The sequence below is a fragment of the Hibiscus syriacus genome, unplaced genomic scaffold (assembly GCF_006381635.1).
Source record: "Hibiscus syriacus cultivar Baekdansim isolate YM2019G1 unplaced genomic scaffold, ASM638163v2 tig00111633_pilon, whole genome shotgun sequence".
In the NCBI taxonomy this organism is placed as follows: domain Eukaryota; kingdom Viridiplantae; phylum Streptophyta; class Magnoliopsida; order Malvales; family Malvaceae; genus Hibiscus; species Hibiscus syriacus.
In genome coordinates this window covers 286,236-307,500 of record NW_024063139.1, presented here as the reverse complement: position 1 = coordinate 307,500, position 21,265 = coordinate 286,236, and the positions used below count along the sequence as shown (strand labels likewise).

At 35.8% G+C, this 21,265-nt stretch overlaps 1 pseudogene; it reads right to left on the bottom strand.

The window, feature by feature from the left end:
* The window catches only part of LOC120166219, a 26,430-nt pseudogene extending 5,400 nt beyond the window's left edge, over positions 1 to 21,030 (bottom strand).
* Between the last annotated feature and the right edge of the window lie 235 nt (positions 21,031 to 21,265).

Here is a 21,265-nt window from a genome sequence, read left to right as displayed (position 1 = left end):
TTTTTTTTCTATTCATTTCAAAGCTTGAGTATATCCATTCATTCCTGAGCTTGGTGACATTCTTGAGTTATTTCCATTCCAGGGGTAATTTGGTCATTTTATAATTCTAGAATATTTCAATCATTTCCTTCCATCCGGTCTTATTATTAATTCAATCTTATCATTTACTTCAGTCCTTTCGAACAATTCTGTCAGCAGAATACCTCCAATAAATTACTCTTCAAGTATTTACTCCTTATTCGAATATTTTCGGGTCAAGTGTCTTCTCAGATTTTACAAACGGAATATTATAAATTTTTCTGTACAAAGACAGGATCTTAACAATTAAATTCGTACTTAATCGAGTTAAGTACAAATCCTCAAAGTACTCTCTCATTCAGGGTCAATTCAGACTATTTTATCTCTCAAGGGCATTTTCGTAATTTCTTAACCAAATAATTTCAATATTAGCACTTAACGAAAATAATTATAATTTAGAGATCCTATGATCAATTGCTTTCCTGAACATTCTTTGATTTTGAAATGATTCCTTCACAAACTCTCATAGGATTAAAACCGGTTATCCATAATTTCCAAATAAAATTAACATTTCTTATGCACATCAGTAGTTATATCAGATCAATATGTCTTTTCAGAGTTATTAACCCACTTCTAGGGGCAATTCTTATCATTTTCCAACATAAGGGTAATTTCGTAATTTTACCATATCGGAGTATTCTCATAATTTTTCATCTAAGTATCTTTAACATTTAACCCTTGATGATATAAAATATAAGTTACAAATCCAGAGCTGATTTCTTTATCACCAATCACAAACTTATAATTTAATTCTAACAATTATTAATCTCTTATCTTAGTCATTCGATCCGTATTCAGTTACAGAATTTCTACCACATTCATATCGAGTGAATAAATTATTCAACTCCACAAAAGTGACCAACATTATCTTATTTATGCATTACCAATATCAACATGTTCCATAAAGCATAAAGAGGTAGTAAAGTATTACCTCGATTTCCGTGCAATACCGATCGACCATAAAAATTCCATTCAAACGCCCTCGATCTTTGATTCAACTTCCAATATTTTCCTCTCGATCCAGACCATCAAAATTACTAACTCGTATCCAAATAATTTTCCTCGTCATAAAGAAAACTTATTAGAATTGAAATAATAATTTGGAAACCCAATTAATATAATAGAATACTTGTGGGGTTACTATAATAATTAATCACTAAAATTAGGGACTGGACCGAATTAATTTGCACTATTGAGCCATAAATTAAATCTAATGGAAACTATGAGACAAGGTCAGTTCTTACCATTCTTGGATGACTAACTTGGTGATTTTCCCATTTGCACTTTAATACAACCCCCAAAATCACGTGCACTCCATTTCACGTTCATTTTAAATATTTTTTTTCCTTTCTTCATGTTCTACGCTGCAAGTAAAGCAAGAAAGCTTGCCAGACGATCGTCGGTACACCGCATCAACCACCGACATCATTTCGTTCATGTCGAACTTCAATAAAATCACGACCTTGGTTCTGTTCGCGAGCTTCCCGATTGTAAAAACTCTGAATCCATATATGTGGAACATGAGAATAGTGCAAATATAGGTTTCCTCTGGAGTGCTAATGTTTGAAAATGCTTGCACTAAATCCATGAGATTTCTGTGAGATGATAACATACATTTACTGGCACCTGTTGTGCCAGACGAATACAATAGGATCGCCACGTCATCCTGGTAAACTCAATCCCTGACTCGGATCTTATCCATCATCGATAATTTCTTCATCATTTTGTTAACAATATTTAATAATTTAACTTGGCCGACGTCTTCAATCGTCACTGGCTCATTGTCAAAAAGTACGACGGGGATACCCGATCCAGCCAGTTTCGGGACGAGTTAGCTAGTGGTGAAGACAAAGACGGGCTTCGAATCGGCCATCTGTAACACGATTTCACGAGGTGTATTGAGGGTGTTGCCATGGAGATTGTTTCCTTTGTTTGAGCAGTTTCTTCACTTGCTGAAACTCCATTAACTAGAACCAAGAACTTGTGGGAAGATGCCGAGAACATTGAACAAACTGGCACCAAAAATACCAGTTCCGAACATTTGAAATAAAAGATTAGAGCTGTTGGAAATGACAAAGCAATACCTTTTATTTAATTGATTTCCAGCTTTTGGTGGATACAAAAGCTAGCTGGTTGAAAGTGAAAGTTGAAAGCAATGTATTCCAACCTTATCTGCAATACCATTATCCTTACTTAAAAAATTATATCTCTTATTGAGTGGCCCTCAATTTGTTTCATAACATAATAGTATGATAACACACTCATTTGCAAATCAACTTTATATCATTACACATATTTTAAATTGAAAGAAAACTAACCCCATTTTGGGGTGTGACAATTCACCCATCCTTAAAAGAATTTCATCCTCGAAATTCATTCATGTCACATAATTGTAGAAATGAAACTTCCATCAGTTCTTTCATATCTTTCATGTAACTTTTATAGAAATACAGATCCTCCACTAATCCTTAACCAGTTGAGCATACATTCTTATCAGAACTTTACCTCATTTCAAATAAAAGAATCCGAACAAAAATTTCCTCGAGTAATCAATTCAGTCTTGGTCGTGTGAATAGGCTCAGAGAGCAGTAGCATATCTCAATTTCATTTCCGAAGTCGGGTCAGAATTTCTCAGATGAATAACTCTCACATTGTTCGTGAATTACTTTACATAATTCAAATAGACGTTACTGGTATTCCTTTATAAAACGATAGAGTCCCAACGGATGAAAACTTAGGTTTGCTCATTACAGATAGGGACTCAACCTTAGAGTTCCAGCTCAGAGAGGTACGATTGTAGTCTAGGGGCACGTACTGATCAGACATCTTTTTAAAATTCGACCGGCCGATCTATCTTGAAAAATTTGACTCAACCATAGCTCTGATACCACTAAATGTAACACCCCAAACCGATGTGGATAGCCCGATCCGATTCGAGAAGTCACATTAGGGCCACCGGAGCGACCCACCGTAAAAATAGCGGAAATTTTAAAACTTTTTATCAGAACATGTAAACTTATAAAATCATTTATCACTATTTAAAAATAAAACAGATTTCCAAACTCGTATATAAATCAAAATACAATTACATGCCCCCTAATCACAAGTACCATACTCTGCAACCACGCCGGAAGAACTCCCTTACTGAAGTCGATAGATGCACTGGTACAATTGTTTTAACCTGAAAAGGTGAGTAATAGAGTGAGCTTTGGAAAGCTCAGTAATACAGAACTACCAGATGATGCTACATGACATGTAGATAAATGGAAAGCCATATAATTCCTTATTGAATCATATGTATACCAGCTTGCAGAATAATTTGGGGTTCCCTTAGAAGTTCATCGAGTAGAAGCCATGAATCTCAGTTCATAAGAAACCTTTCAAAGTATGACATTTTCAGGAGATCGAATAGGATGTCTAGTGTGTTCCAACAGTATAATAAAATCATAATATGTACAAATCATAATCCAGTAAATCTCACAATTTCGTAAAAGAGTTTAACTTTTGAAAATCATAGTTTAAACCCTTTTCTGGTACACCATCAGTAGTTCCAAAATTATTTTCCATATAGCTTACTTTATGCACATAGCAAAAAGAAAGCTGACTTAAGGATAGGCTATGAAGCTTGTATCCTTAAGCCCAAGTCAATAAGTCCATATAGCTTACCCTAAGCACACAGCAAAGGAAAGCCGACCTAATGAAACATCTTGGGGCCCTCAAGAGTCACATTAGGCCCATTTAGCTTGATCAGAGCTATTCCATCGTAATTCAATTCCAAAATTCAATTGCACCGTGACATAAATTCCATAAATCCAAAAACATGGTAATCATATACCATTTCAAAACAAAAATTAGATAGCAGCCATATTCCATAAATTGTCACATTAAATTGGTGCATCCATAAAACAATAACCAATGAATTCGGTGTACCACATATTAAAACCAATAAAACAGTTCAGTAATAAGTAGGGAACACACTAGAGAATCCCAGTATTTCCAGAGGCCATTGTAGTTATCATTTTGGATAACATGAAACTTATGAAATTTGATCGAATTCCTGGAACAAGGTCCTATTGAGGAGAATCGATTACTAACCGATCTAGCCAGACATTTAATGTTGATACATTAGAATCCCACTATATTTTCGTGTGCTTTAGGAAAACGTTCAGGAACCTTTATACATAATAATTCTAAATTCAGATTTACTGCGAGTGATTCCATTACCCAAACAATCAGGGGTATTCAGGAATATACTTTAAATTCATAGGATTTCAGCCCAATTGAACCAAATGAGATATTCAGAATCTTTTCCATCTGCGTTACTTGTTTTTTTTTTCAAACATGACCGAAGTGATTTTAGATGAAATATAGAATCGAATATTCAAGTTATTTACAATCTACGACTATCGATCATATTATCAAACAACTCGAGTTACACAACTCTCAAACTGATGCATGTCAACAAGTCAATTCATTATCCTTCCAGTGTATTCACTCTTTAATACCATAGTGCAGATCCATAGATCATCCCATAATCATCACTGAATAAATCTTCCAACGGTCTTTATTTCATTTTCACGTTTCTACAATATCAGGAAATACTGACGTACTTGATCCATGGCTCATAACCCATAATGACAATTCATCATGTAAGTTCAACAGTGTTTCCAAACTCATCAAATCACCTATTTAATCCTTACTCATTGATGTTACTTAGTTCGTTTGGTAAGCAAGTCTATCCCGATTACTTTAAAGTTTTCCAGAATAATTCAGACGTTTCTGAATTTCAAATACACGTTGTACTACATTTCATTTCAATTTATTCATATAATAAAGTCATTCTGGTATTCGTGGTTGATTTGACTAACGACTACCCACTTATTAGTACTGTATGCGCTCTAGAGTTGAGCTGCGCCAAGTACTTCCAGAATTATCATCGATCCAAATTTGAGCAGATGAACAAACATTCAAGTGATACTTATATCATTCAGGTAATGATATGGTACTAACGTTGGTTAATCACTTAAGTTGCGTTTCACAACTTTTACTGGTAGCACAACATCCATGTTTATTTGGATTTCTTAATTAATCCAAGACATTTACTTATTCTAGGTCATAAGGGCATTTTGGTCATTTTGGTGCTTAACATTTTTTTTCTATTCATTTCAAAGCTTGAGTATATCCATTCATTCCTGAGCTTGGTGACATTCTTGAGTTATTTCCATTCCAGGGGTAATTTGGTCATTTTATAATTCTAGAATATTTCAATCATTCCTTCCATCCGGTCTTATTATTTAATTCAATCTTATCATTACTTCAGTCCTTTCGAACAATTCTGTCAGCAGAATACCTCCAATAAATTACTCTTCAAGTATTTACTCCTTATTCGAATATTTTCGGGTCAAGTGTCTTCTCAGATTTTACAAACGGAATATTATAAATTTTTCTGTACAAAGACAGGATCTTAACAATTAAATTCGTACTTAATCGAGTTAAGTACAAATCCTCAAAGTACTCTCTCATTCAGGGTCAATTCAGACTATTTTATCTCTCAAGGGCATTTTCGTAATTTCTTAACCAAATAATTTCAATATTAGCACTTAACGAAATAATTATAATTTAGAGATCCTATGATCAATTGCTTTCCCGAACATTCTTTGATTTTGAAATGATTCCTTCACAAACTCTCATAGGATTAAAACCGGTTATCCATAATTTCCAAATAAAATTAACATTTCTTATGCACATCAGTAGTTATATCAGATCAATATGTCTTTTCAGAGTTATTAACCCACTTCTAGGGGCAATTCTTATCATTTTCCAACATAAGGGTAATTTCGTAATTTTACCATATCGGAGTATTCTCATAATTTTTCATCTAAGTATCTTTAACATTTAACCCTTGATGATATAAAATATAAGTTACAAATCCAGAGCTGATTTCTTTATCACCAATCACAAACTTGTAATTTAATTCTAACAATTATTAATCTCTTATCTTAGTCATTCGATCCGTATTCAGTTACAGAATTTCTACCACATTCATATCGAGTGAATAATTATTCAACTCCACAAAAGTGACCAACATTATCTTATTTATGCATTTACCAATATCAACATGTTCCATAAAGCATAAAGAGGTAGTAAAGTATTACCTCGATTTCCGTGCAATACCGATCGACCATAAAAATTCCATTCAAACGCCCTCGATCTTTGATTTAACTTCCAATATTTTCCTCTCGATCCAGACCATCAAAATTACTAACTCGTATCCAAATAATTTTCCTCGTCATAAAGAAAACTTATTAGAATTGAAATAATAATTTGGAAACCCAATTAATATAATAGAATACTTGTGGGGTTACTATAATAATTAATCACTAAAATTAGGGACTGGACCGAATTAATTTTCACTATTGAGCCATAAATTAAATCTAATGGAAACTATGAGACAAGGTCAGTTCTTACCATTCTTGGATGACTAACTTGGTGATTTTCCCATTTGCACTTTAATACAACCCCCAAAATCACGTGCACTCCATTTCACGTTCATTTTAAATATTTTTTTTTCCTTTCTTCATGTTCTACGCTGCAAGTAAAGCAAGAAAGCTTGCCAGACGATCGTTGGTACACCGCATCAACCACCGACATCATTTCGTTCATGTCGAACTTCAATAAAATCACGACCTTGGTTCTGTTCGCGAGCTTCCCGATTGCAAAAACTCTGAATCCATATATGTGGAACATGAGAATAGTGCAAATATAGGTTTCCTCTGGAGTGCTAATGTTTGAAATGCTTGCACTAAAGCCATGAGATTTCTGTGAGATGATAACATACCTTTACTGGCACCTGTTGTGCCAGACGAATACAATAGGATCGCCACGTCATCCTGGTAAACTCAATCCCTGACTCGGATCTTATCCATCATCGATAATTTCTTCATCATTTTGTTAACAATATTTAATAATTTAACTTGGCCGACGTCTTCAATCGTCACTGGCTCATTGTCAAAAAGTACGACGGGGATACCCGATCCAGCCAGTTTCGGGACGAGTTAGCCAGTGGTGAAGACAAGGACGGGCTTCGAATCGGCCATCTGTAACACGATTTCACGAGGTGTATTGAGGGTGTTGCCATGGAGATTGTTTCCTTTGTTTGAGCAGTTTCTTCACTTGCTGAAACTCCATTAACTAGAACCAAGAACTTGTGGGAAGATGCCGAGAACATTGAACAAACTGGCACCAAAAATACCAGTTCCGAACATTTGAAATAAAAGATTAGAGCTGTTGGAAATGACAAAGCAATACCTTTTATTTAATTGATTTCCAGCTTTTGGTGGATACAAAAGCTAGCTGGTTGAAAGTGAAAGTTGAAAGCAATGTATTCCAACCTTATCTGCAATACCATTATCCTTACTTAAAAAATTATATCTCTTATTGAGTGGCCCTCAATTTGTTTCATAACATAATAGTATGATAACACACTCATTTGCAAATCAACTTTATATCATTACACATATTTTAAATTGAAAGAAAACTAACCCCATTTTGGGGTGTGACATGTCCAATCTAAATCCGACAGCAGAACCTAAAGCAAACACATCGACATAAAACAAAAAGTGCAAAAAGTAACATCATCAAACAAGGAGAAAAATCGACTGTGAAGCTAAATCTAATAGGTCATATGACAGCCAACTAAAACCCAATGAAACTCAATACTTGAATGCATCTTAAGCTGCATCAACAAGAAATAGAATGACAAAATGAAGAAAAAGAAAAGACGAATAAATTGTCGGTGGTTCAAAGAGAAAGGAAAGAAAGTAGGAAACAGTATTTTAAGGGCATTTATCATATAGTTCATAGCAAGTCATATTAGCAAAATGGCATTAGTGCTAGAGTTCTAGTGCACAGTTGGAGACCCATGATAAGCTTTGTTGATTTCCGTGCCTTCTAATACTGATGATATGAATGTATGATAGTGCATTAGCATTGTTCCTTTACCAGCTAAATCATAGTTAACTCACCCCTTGCGGTTTCCTGATTCAAAGCATTTCATAATGAAAGAATTATCTGCATTACTCTCTTCAATTTGACAGAATTTCTGATCTGATAAAAGAAGTTTTAACATAGCACGATGTCAATCATTGGATAAAACTTTTCCGTAAAAAAGAATACAAGAAAAAACTAAATAACTTGCCTCCTCCAATATAGAGTTTACAATATTAAGGCTACGTCTGAGGTCAGAAATCTAAAGGACAGTTTCAAGGCCACATAAATAACAATGAAAAGAGGAACATTTAGCAACCCTGGAATTTGGAAACGAATTCAGATCAAACCTGGGAGCGAAACTGAATTTTGAAAGAGAATACCTAAGCCTGGATTCAACTCGGGGGACTTTCATTAGCTCCAAGAAGAACTGTTTTCAGAGGTCCATGAAACATATTGATCCATTAGTGATGCTAAAAGAAGATATTAAGTAGAACTTTCATTCTCAGCAATGAGCTACTATGGAATCTGAACCGAGGTGATTATGCAGTTTGCCATCAATATCTTGTAAGCAGATAAATTAAAATTCAACATATTGGATAAATACCATATGAGATATCATCCAATTGTATGAAACACGGCTATATGGGATTCTAAGTTGATAACATAAAAAGCCCATTGGTAACAATATGCAAAAGTTAACCAAGTAAAAGACGGATTGTCTAGTTCTAATTTTCCTTTCCGGTTGATGATAGGATCTAGCAACCAAATAAACAATGCATAAAGAAACAGCTATAAATCCTGTATACCAGTTCACATTTTCCCAACTTATCCTTGTCTCCAGTGTATCCCTGAAAAATGAATTATTATGCAATTAAACTCATGGAAATGACAAATAGTATAAGATGTTTTGACTACACAGACATGACTCGAGGAGAGCATCAAACCAATTTTTACTATGATAAAGGATCTTAAATTCAAATAAGAACAACTCATTTCACCTTCAGTAGCTCCATCTCCTCTTTGGTAGGACAAAATTTTTTCAAGGTTATCAACTTGGTCAACATCTAATGCTGATTCCTCCAAGGCAAGAACCGAACTCTGCAACAGTTTAGAAAATAGCATAAGGCTAACAAGCAAGAGAATCGGATTTGAATGAAAAACGGACTGTTAATGCAATTTGATATTTGTGCTTATTGACTGACCATATCATTAAAGATTCAAAAATATCTGGACTAGCATTTGATAGCACGTACATTGTCAAACATGATAAGAAATATTACTTTTTGTGGCCAGGAATAAGTGACATTATTGAGATTCCGTCATGAGGACTTTAAAGGTCGGTGACTTTTAGATAGTACAATGCTTTCCTGATCTCCAGGTATACCGAAGAATCAAGATTGGGAATTCATTATGCACATTTTATGGCCTTTGTACGACTACAGATGCTGACCAATTTTTTAATAATACAATTGTTCGATTCCCTTCTACACTAATATTAACAGCAGTTCCGTTGTATCCTGAAATTACAGCAAGCTTTCCTACTTAAGGATCATATAAACTAAGCTTTTCATTGTCAATCAAAACTTAGTGCCATTTTTAAACAGTCTAAAATGATGGGTAGACGAAGGACAGAGTTCTGACATGTATATTTGTTATAAAGAAAAAGAGGAAGGTGTTAACATGAATATGCGACAAATTGGAAAAAAGGCAAAACCAGTCCATCGCGAGGATGAGTTTGTAATGAGGATTAAAACTATCCAAACATAAGATTTTCGAGCAACAATTTTAGATAAGTAAATAATTGCAAACTGTAAATAATAACATTCAACCTACCATTAGTTCAGGCAAGGTCACTTTCACTTTTGAAAGCATGATTTCACAAGTCTGAGGTCAATCTGCAAGAAGGAATGGTACTAAAACAAAAGCATACTGTATATAATAATAAGGTTCGTCATTTGGCAATCATCATAAAACAACACATGGTATGAAGTCTTAGTTTATGCGTGAGTATGAATCAGACTGAAAGTCCGCATTTTAATCTGCACCATTCGAAAGTTTCCGATTCATGTATGAATATCTGTCATTGACGAGTCGTTAGAGTTGAAGGTCGGTGCTAACTCATTCAAAATCATGGTGCATGAAATTGAGCCTTTCTTCAAACTAAATTCTTGGGTCCCTGACGAAGTCGATAATCATCAGATCTCTTTTCTTCAATTGGGACTTTGATTTACTTTAATGGTTGTAGGTGTTGGTTTTCTTTTGTGTTTTGTTCTTTTGAGTTGTTTTATTCCTTTCGCTGGAGGTGTAAATTATAGACAGGATGATTGTGATGGAATTTTCTGGTTGAGGAAGTGAGAGTTTTAGGTGTTCCTAGTTTGTTGTAATAGTGTATTTCTCCATTTGAGAATATTCAGTGTTTCCATATGTATTCGATACTATTATTAATAAACTATGAGGTACTCTTTTCTTCCTTCCAATGTTCGTTAACATACTTCTTAGTATGTGGACGAATACGAAAGGAGTTTTTAATGAGACATCCAACTTTTATAAAAAAATATGTCATTGCTTATCTGCACCAAGTTTCCAATTTGGAGCAGTATTAAAATGCTTTATATTTTCTTCGAAAATGATGCCGATAAGCAATGACAAGCAGGTGGATAAAAATTAAAAACTGTATTTAGTATTAATAAATGAAGACAAGGGTTAAATTGCTTATTACGTAAGCTTAAAACTGAAGATGGATGATAACATCTAAGAATCAAGAAAATGAACCTTAATAAAATCTTCAAATATACATTACCAGTTGAACTTTTTCAGTTTTTCCCCTTTTGCTGCACGAGAACTTGATTTACTATGATATGTTTTAGGAGCAGGTGCTGAAAATAGATTCTCAAGCTCTGATATGTCGATCTCAGGAGTCCTACAAAGAGTGTTAATCATTCCATAAGACTTAAAAGGACACTGACTTTATTTATTTTTTAAAAAAATCCAAACTTAGCAGAGCAGTACGTACTTGGAAGATTCACTAGTTTTTTGTGCTTCAGCCCATAGGCTTCCCTATACGGCTCTAGATAACTTAAACTAATGCAATGACTTTAGTTTCTTGTTCTGGCCATTATTTGAAACACCACGTGACAGAAGTCTGTTCTTTGTAATTACGGATGAAATAAAAGGTGGTGGTGCAGGAGTTGAAGGTCCACTACCTGCCTTCTTACCAAAAGGAGTAGGGGGTACTGATGATGAACCAGTTGTGGGTGTTGGCAGGGGTGGTGAGGGTGCTGTTGATGAACCCTTTGTAGGTAGGGTGGTGAGGGTGATGTTGATGAACCAATTGTGGATGGTGGTGGGGGTGCTGATGATTTGTTTTTTATAAGAAGAGGCCTCATTAAAAACCTCCTTCATAATCGTTAAGCTACAAGGTATCTTAACGGGCATTGGAAGGAGGAAAAGAGTGTCCAAATTTTATTAATAAAAACATAAAGTACAACCTAAGAACATCCCCCTATATTACAACCTTTCATAGAAACCTACACCTAAAGTAGGAAAGAAAACAAATACTGTAAACAAACTTCTACAAACAGAATACAACCACAAAAACCTTTACCCAATTCTCTTCTTAGCTAAAGCATCAGTTTCCCAATTACTGCTTCGCTTCTCAAACCTTAGCAGCATTTTTGAATCTAGCACACACTTTGCTAATTCTTTAAGCAGATTGCTAAACACAGTAGGGCATAACTCTAGGAATTTAATCCAATTCACAACAACCATAGAATCAGACTCCAAAATAAGACGCCCTTTAACTTTCCACTTCGAGGCTAAAAACAATTGCAACCCTGCTTGAATAGCTTTCAATTTTGTCAGAACCGATGGACCAGGTCCTGATGCAACCGAGAAAAACTCAAGCTTCTTACCTTCTAAATCCCTCAGCAACCCACCGATACCACTGCACCTCTAATCACAGCCCATTGTCTCATCCACATTAACTTTAAACCAGCCTAGCGAGGGAGGACACCAATCTGTGAAAACTGAAAAATTCTTCAACTTGCCCTTGTGCACATCTACCAGTAAAAGATCACCTATCAGAAGATCAAGAGCAACTAGAAAATCGTACTTCTTCACCAAAAACCAAGCAGCCACCCTATATCTAACCAAAAAACACAAATAGGTTAAATCCAACCTTCTATTTTCAAAAACTGAATTATTCCTACATAACCAGACATACCACATAACTTATCATGGAATAAATTTCCAAATCTCAGAATTCAGAACTAAATCAGCCCATACGAAAATGATCTCATTAAGACAATTTGGCAAAGCTGAACAAACATTCCACATCCTCAGGAATCTCATCCACACTCCCTAAACAATTCTGCAAGAAAAGAACAAATGATTAATCGATTCAACATACGAACCATAAAATGGACAAAAAAGATCATCGATTTTTCTAACACCTCTCCTAATCAAGGTTGACTTAACAACTATCTTCTGGTGAAAAATATGCCATAGGAAAATTTTAACTTTAGGAGGAACCAAACCAACCCAAACAAACTCCGACCAAAGTGAATTCGGAACCGATGAGCTTGACACTGCTTTAATGCCCTATTTTACCAAGTAGATTCCTTCACCATTCCCTCTCCACACACAATAATCATCATCACCTACTCCCACACTCACTTTGTCCAATAACGAAAAAAATTCAACCTAAATATCCACATCCTAGTCCAACAAATTCCTTCTCATCTGAATATCCCACACCCATCTTCCATAACTAAGTGACCCAAATTCTGCTATAACCCCGTCTTTGTTAATCGATAAATCAAAAAGCCTAGGAAATCTCAGCCTCATAGGAAGGGTTTCGATCCATACATCTTGCAAAAAATGAATAGAATTTCTTTTCCACCAAAAGGTTATGAAACCCTATGCTAAACATATCATTTAACCATAAATTATTAAAAACTCCCTTCCGAAGCCAAGAAGATTGGGTGGACAAACTACTTCTCAGCCTTATCTCCCTTCTATCCAAATCATACTTAAAGCAGACCATCCTTTTCTACCAGGTACCTTTATCGCTTCCAAATTTCCAAACCTACTTACCTAAAAGAGCTTTATTTATAAGCTTTAAGTCATTGATCCCCAAACCTCCAAACTCCTTTTGTTTGCAAACTTGGGACCAATTAACCCAATGAACTCTATTCTTCTGTGAAGTACTACCCCATAAAAAATTTGCCATAACTGAATTCAAACATTTAGCAACTTGAGAAGGCATTGTAAACAAATACATATAGTATATTGAAAGCGCCGAGAGGACATATTTCACAAGCACAACCCTTTCAGTAAGTGAAAGTGTTGAAGCTTTACAACCAACTAATTTCTGATAAAAGCTGTTAATAATCAACTCTCATAAAATTGTCGAATTCCTCTTGAATCCAAGAGGGAGCCCGAGATACTCTGTAGGAAAAACATCTGCTCTACACCCAATAGACATTGTCCAGTCATTAACAGTCGATGTCTTCAAATTGACCCCAAAAATTTTGCTTTTAGAAAGATTCAACTTCAAGCATGTGCACATCTAAAAAAAACTAAAATCCTCTTAACATTTTTCAATTGACCTTCAGTCGCTCCACAAAAAATAATTAAATCATCAGCGAATTGCAAATGAGATAATAGAAACGAATTAGTATTACAACCAATCTGAAAGCCATTAAACAAACCCAACTCCACCGCCTTTGACAGCATTAGATTAAACAACTCTCCGACTAAGTTAAATAACATAGGCGATAGACTGTAACCTTGACGTAAACCCCTCGATACGTTAAAACTTTCTATCAGAGAGCCATTGACCAAGATAGAAATAGTAGAAGATGAAATACACTCGAAGATCCAAGAATGCCATTTGTTTCCGAAACCTATGTACTCCATAATCATCATTAAGACATCACAATCAACTGAATCATAAGATTTCTTAAACTCCACTTTGAAAGCGATACCTCTCATACCTTTTCTCCTCCAATAGTCGATGGCTTCATTTGCGATAAAAAAGTAATCACAATTCTGTCTCCCCGGGATAAACGCGAACTGTGAATGACAAATCAGTGAATCTAAGCACAACCTTAGCCTCAATGAAAGCACTTTCGACAAAATCTTATATAATCCCCCCACCAAGTTAATTGGCATATAATCTTCTATTCCAATCATATTTGACTTCTTAGGAATCAGAGTAATAAATATATGATTCACAACCTTATCCTCAATGAAAGCACTTTCGACAAAATCTTATATAATCCCCCACCAAGCTAATTGGCCTATGATGATACAATTGTGGGTGATAGTGGGGGTGCAGACGATGGAACAATTGAGGGTGGTGGTGGGAGTGTTGATGATGATATAATTGGGGCTTATGGTGGGGCTGGTGCGGATACTGATGAAGAAATAATTGGGGCTTCTGGTAGGGGTGATGTGGGTGCTAATAAGGAAACAGTTGGACCAGTTAGAGGGGTTAGTGGTGATAGTGCTGGTGGGGGTACTACTGATGCACCAACTGTTGATGATGGTGGGGGTGGGGATGCTGATAATGGAGTAGTTGTACTTGCTTCTTGAATGGAATGAAGAGGTAGTAAAAGTGGAGGAAGTGCGGGCGTGGAAGCTGCATTTTCCTTAAAAGGTGGCATTGTAGGAGGTGATTCTCTTTAACATGTGGTGTTTTCGGAGATGGTGTAGCAGGTGTGGTCACTTTGACAGCAAGGTCAACCTTGGCAGGTGATGTTTTAGGAGGTGGAGATTTAGTGAGAGGGGTTTGTCTAACAACATGGTCCTCATTGCCAAATGGTGTTAAAGGAGATGTCACAGGTGAAGCTACTGTAGAAGCTAGAGAGGACACGGAAGAGGAAGCCTTGGAAGGGTGATTTTTGGCTAATGCAGTATACTGGTTATTTTGTTGATGTGAAATTGCAGACTGATTGAATGATTCAGTTTGAGAGTCTTGGGGTTTAGCCTATGTCACAGGTGAAGCTACTGTAGAAGCTAGAGAGGACACGGAAGAGGAAGCCTTGGAAGGGTGATTTTTGGCTAATGCAGTATACTGGTTATTTTGTTGATGTGAAATTGCAGACTGATTGAATGATTCAGTTTGAGAGTCTTGGGGTTTAGCCTCCTTACTTACAGGTGACTTGTCTAAGGGCACAACCAGAGTCTTCAAAGCCATAGTTGTGGGAGTCATCGGGCTACCTGGTAATGTCGCGAGTAGTTTTTCTTCCCAAAGTGTTCTAGGACTAGTTCTCCCTCACTGAGGGCTATCAACACTGTTATTCGAGTCACTGTCAGACTTCTCTTGGGAAATATTTGATGCACCTATTTGTTGAAGCATGTTATATGTGACTTCTGACTTGGAATCCAACCAGTCAAGATTACTAAACATTTCTTGAACTTTGGAAAATGCTTCTACAGGAACTCATTCTTTCTCTTCATAACAAATAGGATTTGTGGGAGCAACAGAAGATGTAGAAAATAAAAAATATGGGGTGCATCGAAAATGCAATTAACGCACCGAAAGTGGAAAAAATATTTCCACTTATTTTGTTGAAAATTTGGACAATGGTAAAATTATAATTTAGTCATTGTAATTTAGGGTATTTACAAGATTAGTCCTTAAGCTTCAACTATAAATACCCTAACCCATTTAGCTTTAAAACCTTCCCAAATCAGTTTAGCTTTCTCCCAATACTAGAGAATTTAGAGAGTTCCTTGAGAGTTGTTTTCTCCTTTTTATCAAGAGAGAATTGTCATTGTTTTCTCCTTGTTAGATCGATAGAAGTTGTAATTCCTATTTTCTCATAGTGAAATTCTTCTACCGTTTCCCGTGGTTTTTTACCCTATATTATTTAGGGCGTTTTCACGTAAAATTTGTCTTCTTTATCTTCATATTTATTTTCTCAAATTATCAGTTGTGATTTTGCTTTATTCGATAGCCGTATTTCGTAATAATTGGCATCAGAGTCAGATTATAGTGTGTAATATCTACTTATTGTCTTTGTGGTTGCCACCAAAAGGTGGATCCTCCAACATAAGAAAGTAAAAAGGTATTACTCATTCTTTAAAGGTTCTAGAGAACTATTCACGATAGTGAAATAGTGGGAGTTATCCGTAATAGAAGCTATGACAACGAAATTTAATATTGAAAAATTCAATGGGAGAAATTTCTCATTGTGGAAATTGAAGATGAAGGTAATCCTAAGGAAAGACGGTTGTCTAGCACCTATCAGTGAAAGGTCGGTAGATTTCACAGATGAAAGTAAATGGAATGAGATAAACAAGAATGCTATGGCAAACTTTCATCTAGCATTAGAAGATGAAGTATTGTCAAGCATTGAGGAGAAGAAGAAAGCTAAGGAGATATGGGATCATCTCACCAAATTGTATGAGGCCACATCGTTGCACAATAAAAGTTTCCTTAAGAGGAAATTGTACACTCTCCGGATGCTAGAATCTACTTCAGTGACAGAGCACTAAACACGCTGAACACTTTATTTTCTCAGCTTACATCCCTAAGATGTATAATAGGAGAACAAGAATGTGCTGAACTTCTACTTCAAAGTCTACCTGATTCGTATGATCAACTCATCATCAACTTGACAAACAATAATGTCACCAGTCTAGTCTTCGATGACGTTGCAACTACTGTTCTACTAGAAGAAAATCGGCGCAAAAAAAGGAAGACAGACAAGTAAATCTGCAACAAGCAAAAGCGTTAAGTGCTACAACTGTGGAAAGAATGGTCACTTGAAGAAGGATTGTTTGAGTCTAAATAAAAACTCCAATCCACAAGGCAATACCGCAAACACTTCAGATGATGGAGATGCTCTATGTTGTGAAGCATCAACCACCGTAGAAGGTAGAAAAAGATTTGCAGATATATGACTCATTGATTCAGGAACAACATATCACATGACCTCAAAAAGAGAATGGTTCCATCATTATGAACCTATCTCAGGAGGATCTGTGTATAGTTGCAATGATCATGCCTTAGAGATCATTAGCGTGAGAACTATCAAATTGAAGATGTATGATGGAACAATTAAAGTTGTTTGAGATGTGAGACACGTGAAAGGCCTGAAGAAAAAATTATTATTATACGAATTGTTGGATAATAATGCAAGCAAGATTGAAACACGAAAAGAAATCATGAAGGTGTTCCGTGGAGCACTTGTGGTGCTGAAAGACGAAAAGATAACAACAAACTTGTACATACTGAAGGGAGAGACTTTTTTAGAAGCAAAAGCCTCTGTTGCCTCATGTAGTTCAGATTCTACAATGCTATGGCATCAGAAACTTGGACACATGTCAAAACTAGGAATGAAAGTCCTTTTGGAGCAAAAGTTACTTCTAAGCTTAACAAATGTATCACTTACTTTGTGTGAGCATTGCGTAACAAGTAAGCAGCACCAGTCGAAATTCAACACGTCAAATTCTAGAGGTAAAAATGTTCTAGAATTGGTTCATTCTGATGTATGGCAATCACCAATTACATCCCTAGGAGGAGCAAAATATTTTGTCTCATTTATTAATGACTACTCCAGGAGATGTTGAGTGTACCCTATTAAGAAGAAGTTAGATGTGTTTTCCACTTTCAAAAACTTCAAAGCGCGGGTGGAACTTGATTCTGGAAATATGATCAAGTGTTTCAGAACATATAATGATAGAGAATACACAAGCGAAGAATTTGATGACTTTTGCAGAAAAGAATACATCAAAAGACAGTTCACGGTGGCGAATACTCCTCAACAAAATAGAGTGACAGAGAGGATGAACAGAACCTTGTTAGAAAGAACAAGAGCAATGTTGAGGGCTGCAGGCCTATAAAAATCATTTTGGGCAGAAGTAGTCAATAGTGCCTGTTATTTGGTGAATCGAGCTCCATCAACTGTAAGCTGAAGACACCAATGGAGATGTGGACTGGTAAACCAGCTAATTATTCAAACCTCCATGTATTTGGAAGTATTATGTTCGTGGTGTACAACTCCCTAGAAATTTTAAAGCTGGATCTAAAATCCAGGAAATGCAAATTCTTGGGGTATGTTGATGGTGTAAAGGGGTATCGCTTGTGGGATCCCACTGCCCGTAAAGTGATAATTAGCAGGGATCTTATCTTTGTAGAAGATAAGGTACAAAGAAAAAAAGAAGATAGTAGTACTGAAAAGTCAGAGACTACACAGATACATGTGGAGAATGAGTTTGAACAAGGAGATTCTTCTGAAGCAGAACCAACATATGATGAATAAGAACCAAAGAGTTTTGAAGCTCGAACAGCTCGTCAATCAGATCGTGTAAGAAGACGTCCCAATTATCACTCAGATTATGTTATAGAAGGAAATATTGCATACTGCCTTTTAACAGATGACGGTGAGCCATCAACATACCAGGAGGTAATAAACATCTCAGATGCTTCACTGTGGATGATGGCGATGCAAGAAGAAATTGAAGCCCTTCATAAAAATAATACATGAGATCTTGTGCCACTACCACAAGGAAGAAAGCCAATTGGTAACAAATGGGTTTTCAAAATCAAGTGAAATGGTGACAATCAAGTGGAGAGGTATCGTGCAAGACTGGTGGTCAAAGGATATGCTAAACAAGAAGGTATTGATTTTAATGAAATATTTTCTTCTGTGGTTCGACTAACAACAGTTTGAGTAGTCTTGGCAATGTGTGCTACATTAAACTTACATCTAGAGTAGCTAGATGTTAAAAAACTTTTCTTCATGGAAATCTTGAAGAAGAGATTTACATGCTCCAGCCTGAAGGTTTTGAAGAAAATGAAAAGAAAAACTTGGTTTGCAGGTTGAACAAATATCTGTACGACCTAAAGCAGGCGCCGAGGTGTTGGTATAAGAGATTTGATTCCTTTATTATGTGCCTTGGATACAACAGACTTAATGCAGACCCTTGTGCTTATTTCAAGAGGTTTGGTTATAATGATTTTGTTATATTACTGTTGTATGTTGATGACATGTTGGTTGTAGGACCCAACAAAGATCATATTGAAGAATTGAAGGCATAACTGGCTAGGGAATTTGAAATGAAAGACTTGGGATCACCAAACAAGATCTAGGGATGTAAATTCACCGAGACAGAAGTAATAGAAAGATTTGGCTTTCATAAAAGAATTATTTGAAGAAGATTTTGTCATGATTCAACATGCAAGATTGTAAGCCAATTTCTACCATTCTTCTTATTAACTTCAAATTATCCTCCAGTTTGAGTCCTAGCAGTGAAGAAGAGAGGATGAAGATGTCTCGAGTGCCTTATGTATTGACAGTGGGAAGTTTAATGTTCGCTATGATATGCACAAGACCAGACATTGCACAAGCAGTGGGAGTGGTTAGTTGGTACATGGAGAATCCAGGCAAAGAGCATTGAAATACAGTAAAGAGGATCCTGAGATACATCAAAGGGACCTCAAATGTTGCATTATGTTACCGATGATCAAACTTACTTATCAATGGGTATGTCGATTGTGACTATGCAGGGGATTTGGATAAAAGCAAATCTACTACAAGATATGTGTTCATAGTTACTGGTGGAGCTGTAAGCTGGGGTTCAAAATTGCAGTCAGTTGTGGCTATATCCACAACAGAGACATAATATGTGGCAGCTACACAAGCCAATAAAGAAGCAATCTGGTTGAAGATGCTATTGGAGGAGTTTGTGCACAATCAATAGTATGTCTCTCTATTTTGTGATAGTAAAAGCGCCTTGCATCTAGTAAGGAATCCAACATTTCATTCAAGGAGAAAGCACATACGAGTTCAGTACCATTTCATTCGTGAAAAGGTGGAAGAAGGAACGGTAGATATACAGAAGATCCATACCAAAGACAACATAGCATATTTCATGATGAAGGCGATCAACGCTGATAAATTTACTTGGTGTCGATCTTCTTGTGGTCTTTCAGAGACGTAAGCAACATGATGGTACAAGGTAGAAAGAATGGTGTGAAGATATGATTGTTCCAATCAAATCTTCAAGTGGGAGATTGTAGAAAATAAAAAATATAGGGTGCACCGAAAGTGAAAAAATTCCACCTATTTTGTTAAAAATTTGGACAATGGTAAAATCACAATTTAGTCATTGTACTTTAGGATATTTATAAGATTAGTCCTTAAGCTTCAACTATAAATACCCTAACTCATTTAGCTTCAAAACCATCCCAAATCAGTCTAGCTTTCTCCCAATACTAGAGAATTTAGAGAGTTCCTTGAGAGTTGTTTTCTCCTTTTCATCAAGAGAGAATTGTCATTGTTTTCTCCTTGTTAGATCGAGAGAAGTTGTAATTCCTATTTTTTCATAGTGAAATTCTTCTACCGTTGCCCATGGTTTTTTACCCTATATTATTTAGGGGTTTTCCACGTAAAATTTGTGTCTTTTTTATCTTCATATTTATTTTCTTAATTTATCAGTTGTGATTTTGCTCTATCCGATAGTCGTATTCCGCAACAGAAGAAGCAACATCCATTTCTGAGAAAAGAATATTCACCCACAGGGTAACTTCTATTAGAAGAAAACACATACACCCGACAAAGAAAATACTTACAATCAAAATATACACGAATATATATATATACTTCAGAATTCAAAATGCAAACTTTCCATTGCCTTGTCAAATACCGACCAAACATAACCCATAATCTGAAAAGCAAAAATCTTTTCAAAATTCATCTTTAATCACCCGAATACTAATCATTTCCAGAGTGACCAATCTTTCCATATATCAAAAAGTTGAGAGATTCCAATATAATCATTGAATTTGTATTTTCAGCAAACTTAAATCTCAATTTTATACATAAAAAAGAGGAAAGAGCATGAATTGAAGCGAAGGCAAGAAGAGAAAAACACACCATGAACACGCTCACAGATCTCCAGGAGGCCATCAGGTGGCTTCTTGTAAAAGAGTTTACGAGACAAACCCATACCTTAGCTCCAAATTACTTGAAAGTTGAAACCCAGATAACAAAATCACCAAAATAAATAAATAAAGAAACAAAAGAGGAAAAAATAACAAACCTTGTCCTTCAAATAAGGAGATTGTTGAAAGGGCATTGTAAATTCTATCGAGGCTTCAACTTTGTAGCTGACAAGTAAGAGAGAAGCCATCATGTCACCCTTTAATGACATCTACTACAACATTTTATCCTGATTTTATGCA